We start from the raw sequence: 8,471 nt of genomic DNA on the forward strand, positions 1-8,471 counted from the left end.
AGAATAGCGCAGCTGAGTCAAACAGCAGCCTCGTCAAAGGTAAGAGTTATTCAGTATGAACTCAGCATGCGCTGTATGCCACTGGGACTGTGCTGCCTCTGAAACAGCCAAGCTGTCTGGATCTGTGCTACAGGCTGCTTTCCCTGACTGACAGGGGTTTTGTGCTGTATTTGGACTCTGTTCTCTCTCCTGCCTCCATCCCTGAAGATGCAGTTCATGGTCCATTTGCTTTCTAAAATTCTCTTTAAGATATCTGCTGTTCAGCCTCATCGCTGGAGTGGATTTTTAGAATCCCTCCCTAGATGAGCTGTGCAGTTTGGTGCCTTGTGTCCCCAGATCAGAATTGTCCAGCCCCTCCATGTCATTCATAGGTTCCTGTGTTTGACCTGGTCCTACACACCAGCAGCCTTCATTTACTTCAGTCTGTCTCCCCTCCCAGGGCTGCACAGTGTTCTGTAGTGCATGACCCACTGGGGGCTTCCATGTTGTTGCTGGATCTTTCTGCACATTTCCTGCTTACTTGAAGACACTGTCTCCTCACATCTCATGTACACGGTTATCCAACAGCTGCCCTCAGCTAATCTCAGTCTTGCACCACACATAGATGGCTATTCTTCCTATCTGAACACCAGAGCAACTAAGGCTGCCAAGGGGGCTTTTCTAAGCCCGTTCCAGCAGTTCTATAGAGAGAATTACAGTTCAATATCTGTCATAGGATTTCTTAGTCACAGCAGGCAAAAGGGGTCTAGTGTATGTTTAAGTTTATATTTATTTTATATAAATATTTAATATTTGTGTTTTCAGTATTGCTATAAAAGCACCCCCCCCACATCTGTAAAGAAAATTCAGTCAACAGTGATAAACGCAGCTCAGCCTTCAGCTCTATCGGTGCATGGTGCATGGACTTATGGTGTTTTTATTTAGCCGTGAATTATAACTTCACTTGTTTTACAAAACTCATCAAAGACCACATCCATTTTAATGGTCATTTGTGAAAACAAATTCAGGTTTACAAGGAACAATGTTGAGCTGTTTGGTGCCACATTCTGTTGCCTGCTCTGTTAATAATTGTTGAGAATATTGGGACCCACTAATCTAGTTTTACCTCATCCAATTTCACAGCAATGTAGCAGAAGTTTGCCTACGGCGTGTCTTGCCATGTGTTTTTTATGAATGGCACAAATTTTCAACTGAGGTGGACAAATTCCTCATTTTTTCTGTTTCCCTTGATGCCATTTTTTCACTCAGCAAAGTAATAGAAGAAGCTTTTTAGAGCCCCACTTGATTCTCATCATATATAAGCCTGTAGAATTGTGAGCTTTTCTTGTTATTCCTTTCAGAATCCCAGTTCTGTTTGTCAAGCTCTCTATTTTAAAATGTGGTACAATGCCGGCTCATAGATCATCTTCGAAATCTAGAGATATTTACAAGAAAAAAACAGACGTGTTTCATATTTCCTCATGCCTTGGTGGAAACTCCATTTGCACGGCTGTACCCAGGCAGATGAATCAGCAGGTACGCAGTGTGGAGTTTATACTGGCACCAAAATGCACCTGATTTCTTCTAAAATTTCACGTCAGCAGTTTTAACTGTAATTGAAAGAAACAGACTGCATTCAAACAAGATTTGATTTCAGCCACTTTCAGCAAGGGATACTTAGAATCTGTATAATCTGTAAGATTAAATGGATTATAAAAGGATTGGATATTGACTGTGTTTAAAATGGCTTTGCTACAGAAAGCTTTCAATCACACTTGAGGCCCCTCAAGCGAAATAAAGCACTGTTCCAAATGAGTGTGGAGCTCTCCACAGAGAGAGTAACCAAACCCACCCATTTTTATCATTCTTTTATCATCAAGGAAAAAAACAACGTTTCATTCATAGTCCCTGTCTGGAAAGATAGTATTAAAGCAAGATTCTATCCCACATGAATCCATCCTCATGAATGGGATTTAATTACAAACTCCAGGTCTTCTGGAATAACATAAACAATAACTGATAATTAAAAACCCTGCCCTTGTCTAATACCAAACATAATGAGGTCTAATTACACAGCATTTCCACAGTTTTATGCTTGGGAAAAATCTCCTACCTTTAACTATAGACTGTCTGCAACTTCAAGGTTGAAAAGATGAAACTATTATCGGGGGCCTAATGTGTGTTTTCCCTCCTCTTGAGAGGGTGCTATTAATCAGCACCAGATTACAGGCATTCTGTCAAAGTGGTGAAAACAGTCGCCACCCTTCACATTCTGGTGTCTATGCTAGACCACCAGACAAGACCCCCTCACCAACTCCAGCACGAGGCTGCGCTGCTGTCCTCCTCAGCCTGATCCCAGAGGTTACTGCGGAGCAAAGCAAGCGTGAGTATCCCTTACCAATGCATACTGCATCCTAAACATTTAATGCATTTTGAATACATTTCTGCATTTTCAGTGTTACATGGATAAACCAACACATATTTCCTGAAGAATGTAAATCTGATTTTGCCCAACGACCACCGCTAGCCATTAGAATATGACTGTGGAGAATTTAGAATTACACTTTAGTTCAGGTGTTGCAAAATTACACCTCATAAAGTAAGCCAGCTGTTAATACTTTTAGAAAGTATTAGATATGGGACAAGCTAACTTTTATTTAGGCTTATGTTTCAGGCTGTGGTCAGGGTTATGGTTTTGTACTGATATACAAATCATTTACAGGAGGGTTTGGTTATTATCACAGTTGTTATTATCTTTTCATTTTCACTAATATATTGTATGTTTCTAATTTAGTTTCCATTCACTGTTTGCCAGTGCTATAGCAACCTGTTGTATAAGGTTTCTGAATTGCCATTGTACACAGACCCCTGTGTGGGCTCTCCTCTTTCCCCTCCAGGGCGGAGCTCTGCCACTCCCATGGAGCCCAGAGCTCATATGGCCTTGACTGCAGCTGAGCTCTTTGATTAATGAAGATATGATTAGCAGACGTTACAAAGAACAACTCTTTGTTTAATCCACACTCAAGTTCCAGAGTAAACGGGTGAAATACTCAGAATTTCACTGAAATATGTAATCCTGTTAAACCACACTGGAGACTGTCGTGAGAGCATGGGCACAGTTCCAAAATGTTCTATTCTGATCCCATCATACACACTTTCACCTACCCTGGAGGGAGTGAGTGCTTACAAATTGCTCATATTAGCTCTGGCTGATACAGAATCATGCCTTGCTGCTCTGCCTATAAGCACTTTCTGCCAGTAGCTGTTCAGGACATGATTGTTTCAGCACAGCCCCGTAACCCCACACTTTGAAGCCCAGCTTGTCGTTCTCCCTCGGCCGTCCATAGTGTTTTTCCACTAACTCCCCTTCTGTATACTGTATATCTAGGCTGTTTCAGGTTCTGCTATGCAGGTCTGCAGCAGGTGCCATACTGTATGTTTCATACTTGTTAGTGTTGATATAATTAATAACAATGTGAACAACGTATTATTATTATAGCTCCTTTCCAAACCCAAGGACATTGTAATCGGTACAGTACGTGTGGGTATGCTACCATCGTGCAGCACAGGCTACGTCTAAGAAACTGTTCATGCTTTCAGCCATTAAGTTTTCCTGATTGGATCGCTGGCTTCTCCGCATGGTCTTCAGGAGCACACCAGTATTCCTCCCATGTGGTTCGAAATCACAGGGGTCACACTTAGGCAAGGTCTGCTGCCCACACCTTGTACTGGCTACCCCTAGTAATACCTGGAAGGAAACTAGCATGGCAACAGCCCTGTGCGAAACAAACACAATCACGGATTGGAATTAGAGAAAACTACCAATGGTGCCTTATATCATGAGATGCCCTTGAGACTACTGTGCCTTGCCAATATGTTTTTCCTACAGTACAGTGGCCTACACTGCTGTTTCTTCACACACGAACAAATCCTTTTCACTCCCACTGTGCTGTGGTCCATGAACCACTTAATTAGCAGGGGCTGGCCACTAATTTTCAGGAACACCCCCTGGCGATGAGCACGTTAGATCCAAACAAGGGGGAAATCCTGAGCCAAAAACTCTCACAGGGGTACAAATGAGTGTTTACGTGAGTCCCCACACTGCACCCTGTCATTACCTGGCTCCTCTGAGAGTGTGGCCGTATTAGTCAAAACAGGGAAAAAAGAGGAACTGTTCAGGTTGCTGTGTGGGCTTTTTACAACTGCCGTCTCCTTGTCTCAGGTGAACTGATGCTTGCTGGAGGATTAAATTCATTTAAAAAATGATGTTAGATGTGCTGCCTGTCTCCACATTATACCAACCACTGGCTTCAATCTATGAGTTAGAGAGAAAGCCACAGATTGCTGCAGCGAGGACACAGTTAATAAATATTTGTGCAAAAAGGGACACAGATTATTCATAACTTGGCTGACATTTGTACCTAAAGTGACTTGCAAGTGTCCCCACTTACAGCTGTGCCTTACAGCCCTACAGTTCCAAGCCCTGCACCCTACCTGCTGCACGCAGCTGCTTTTTATCCCCATGCAGAGAAGCCACACTTCTTCGGAACCAGTTTCCGAAGTTCTCTTTGAGAAGTAAAGGATTAAATTTAAATCTCAAAATTGATATTTTGTGTGTTGCATTCGTGTTTGAAGCCATGTCTTGAAAGCTTTGAAAGTTTATTTGGGCATTCCCTTCCCCAGTGGAGTAATTACATGGTGGAGTGCGTTCCTCTGCGAGGCTCCGGCGGCGCTCTGATCCTCGGATACAAGAGGGGGGCCGACTCATTATTCCAGCCTCCACTGAGGGGGAAAGTGGCTCGGGACCTGCTGAAGCTTGTGACATTTGGGATAGGTGACAGGCTGCTGCCTGGATGCCTCATACACAGACAAGGTCAAGCTCTAAGTGGGAGTCAAGTCAATTCTTCCCTTTAAACCAGAGCTTTTAACACAAGGAATGTAAGCAGAGTCTGCGGCAAGGTCATGTGTCTGCCCACATGTACTGAATGTTTCATCACAGATAAACACTGGAGGGGTTTAATATAGCCAGAGCTGCCATAAATCCTGTCAATACTGTTTGATTACTAAAATGGGAGTTTTTGTAAATGTAATGTATGCTTTCATTTTTAGTCATTAGTTGATTCCATATATTATCATAAGCCCCATGTCCCGGTGAAGATCACAGCACTCTGGAGGCAGTCCTGCATTAGAGGGAACAAGGAAGGAAACTGAGCACAGGACTTTTCTCACCCTGGACAGTGGACCAAGGGTCCACATAGCATGGCTTGGGAAGATGGGAGGAAACGGAAGCAGCTGGAGAAGAGCAGGAGGACCATGTGAACAGGAGGACACCATGCAGACATAGAACCCAAGAGCTGTGAAGCAGCAGAGCTACTCTCATACCACCATGCTGCTCATCATCCGTTACGTGGACGCAATGCTGTTAAACTTCAGGCAAACTACAAAACCCAGAGTGAAGCAATGTAGGAAAAAAACAGGACCTCAAAAGAAGAAGTAAACTCTTCAGAGCTGCAATCCATAACAAGAACATTCTAAGGTAAATTAATTCAGAACCAATCTAGCTGAACTAATTTAGTGCAAAGAGGAATAAGAATGTGGGATGCTTAAGTACATCCCTTAAATTACCGGAAATAAAAAAAAATCACAGCCTACTTTATGGCTGTTTAACAGGGTATTCAGATGAAAATCAAAACTGGATGATAAGAGATTAGCAAAACAAACAAGGCCGTAAAAGCAGCCAAATATTTGTCTTCCAGTATGACCCTCATCCCTTTCTCTCCCTCTATCCCATTATTTCACAATTAGCTTGTTCCCTGCCCATTAACAGATGCTGCTAACGCCGATCAGCTCAGTCCTAGCAGAGCAGGAGGTGGTATCTGTCTAACCGTTTCCAGCTGTAAATTGTTCTTCCTGCCAGGAGGAGTGCAGCCAAGGTGACACTCCTACAGACGATAAATTAAGGCAGCTCTCAGCAGCTGAACCCAGCTCCACACTCAGCCACGCCCACCCCACTGCTGAGCCATTAATCTCCTCGGGTCAGGGGCAGGACATGGTTAGCCTTGTGTGGGTGTGGGTGTTTTAGAGCATGTAAGTTAATACAGTGGTTTAATCATTGCTTTGGTCTCACTTTCCCCAAATGTGTAGGAAAAGGTGGCAGGTCAGGAGCTACTGACGGATGATGAGTTGGAACTTGCCGACATGCTGGTCTGTTTATCCACGCTCTTGTTTTACATGTGCAGTGAGCTCTGAGGGGCTTGAACTCGTGGTGTAAGTCACAGTGACAGGGAAAAGGAAAAGGCAGACACAGTGGCACATACATGCCAAGAAATGCTGAAACATCCAAGAGTCACCAAGCCAGATCTGTGTGCTAGAACTGTTATGAAAAATGCAGACCAGAACCAACTAATTGGTCTATTTGGGAAGAAAATGTTCAACCCAATCAATAAATAATAATTGTTTTTAATTGATCTTTATTTAAGAATCATAGGCCTTCTAAAATGTATGTATTAAAATGTAATTTCTGGATGCTAGGACCAACAACGACCTCAGTTTTAACAGATGCTTTTCATGAGCCACTAGGGACAGACTCCTACAACACAAACAAATGAATGCCACTACACAGACTTACACCACTGACAGCCACTGAATGAAATGGGTTGCTTTCTCTTTTAGTCTGACCACAGACTTCCTGTGTGATGCCCAGCATTCGGAAGCATGTGACGTCAGAAAGCTCTTTTCCACATGCTTCAAGAACCATTGGAGAGTCTACAGGTGTTACTCGGCATAACAGTCTCTCTTCAGTCCCAGGTGAGAGTCATAAAGGGATTCAGCAGATACATTTTTTATTGCTAACAGCTGCTGCCAGATCTTCCTCAAGCTTTTCATAATAAACCATTAACGGAAAGAATCTTTGAGCCCTGGGTTATCGCCTTCCTTCTGAAAGATGTAGCACATGAGAGTTGCAAATGAAGTGCAGCAGCTACCATATCATTTTCTGACCTGACCCACAATCGAAAAGCAGACAATGGAAGGACTCCCTGACTTCGCTCCCTAGTCTATTCCTTGGCATTGCGGGTAAAGCAACACAAACGGAAATATTTAATATTAAATATTGGATTCTTGTTCAGGGCTTAGAAAACACAATGGCTACCAGAAGCTCTTGTAACAAGGCTATCTGAAGGAGCTGTGATTAGGGCTTTTTCTTTGTAGAGTATATAAATATTCTTCATTTTAATAATGATGAGATACTTTAAAATCCAGGATAGGCAGGTTTTAAACAGAAACAATATAACCAGCAACAACAAAGGTTAAGGGAAGGTGAGAATTTGGACAATTCCTGTCCGCAGCAGATACCAGACTGTAACATGTCAGTGGAGCCTTGTCAAGAGAAATGCCTCTGTGTGAAAGGACTGGTGTGTACTGTGCATCATTGCCTACTCATGGCTTATCACTCAAAGCAGCAGGAGCCCCAGAGATAAATGTTGTGAGGTTGAATTCAGCAAGAGAAAATGGTAGCAATGAGATACAGAGAGAGACTGAACAGCTGTGTCCAGCTCCATAAGCCTGCATGTCACAGCACACATCCCAGCTCATCTCAGGAAGAGCAGTGCTCTTGAAGCCTGTTCCCACAGAGGTGTCAGACAAAAAGAAAGAAAGGCACAAATGAAAAGTACAGTCAGCTTACTTGAGATTGAGCATCTTCCAAATAAACCTTTGAAATTCCCTGGTTAGAGTGAAATCTTTCTTTTTCTCCCTTTCTTCTGAAACCACATCAAAAAGGCATCTAGCCCCCCATTCCTTGCTTCTCAGTGAGTTAGTGGGTGTTTTGGAATGTCTGCATTCCTTCAGCTTTTTAGCAGTTTTTATGTACCAAGTCTGTCCTTTTAATTATGGCGACAGAAGAAGAGAAAGAGGAGGCAGATTCTGGAATGAATGAGAGACAGAAGGAGGGCAGGAGGAACAGCTAAAACTCCGCCACCCTCCTCCTGAGGTCCATGATGAATCTGAGCCCCTGGATTCACACTGCTTAGTTTATTTGGCACCACCCTGGATCCCACACTTTACGCTTACCATACTTTTACCATGTTCTACACCTCCTTTACTACACTGCATTCTGCTTTCAGCACTGTCCGCCCCAGAACACTTTCACAAGCAAAGACGGAGCGCGGCAGTAGAAGGAAAAAAATGAGCTGATGAAGGAATTGTTGCGATTTTAAGTCACAAAAGATTTCACCTGTTTTTCTCCTCTTCAAACAGGAAGGATTAGGTCACGAAAGTGGGGAGAGGGAATTCTCTGCAATGGATTGATCACCAGTGAGGTAGTGTCATATTGTTCTGACCTTAACTTTTGACCCCACAGTCTCCAATCTGTGCCTGTACCTCACACCACCCAGGGCCCTGCCACACTACACCCCGACTGCGGAGCTCCCCACACCATCAGGCGCTGTCTACTCAGGCACCTACTGACTGCTTCCCATCTGCCTCCACTCTCG

The sequence above is a fragment of the Lepisosteus oculatus genome, chromosome 8 (assembly GCF_040954835.1).
Source record: "Lepisosteus oculatus isolate fLepOcu1 chromosome 8, fLepOcu1.hap2, whole genome shotgun sequence".
Classification (NCBI taxonomy): domain Eukaryota; kingdom Metazoa; phylum Chordata; class Actinopteri; order Semionotiformes; family Lepisosteidae; genus Lepisosteus; species Lepisosteus oculatus.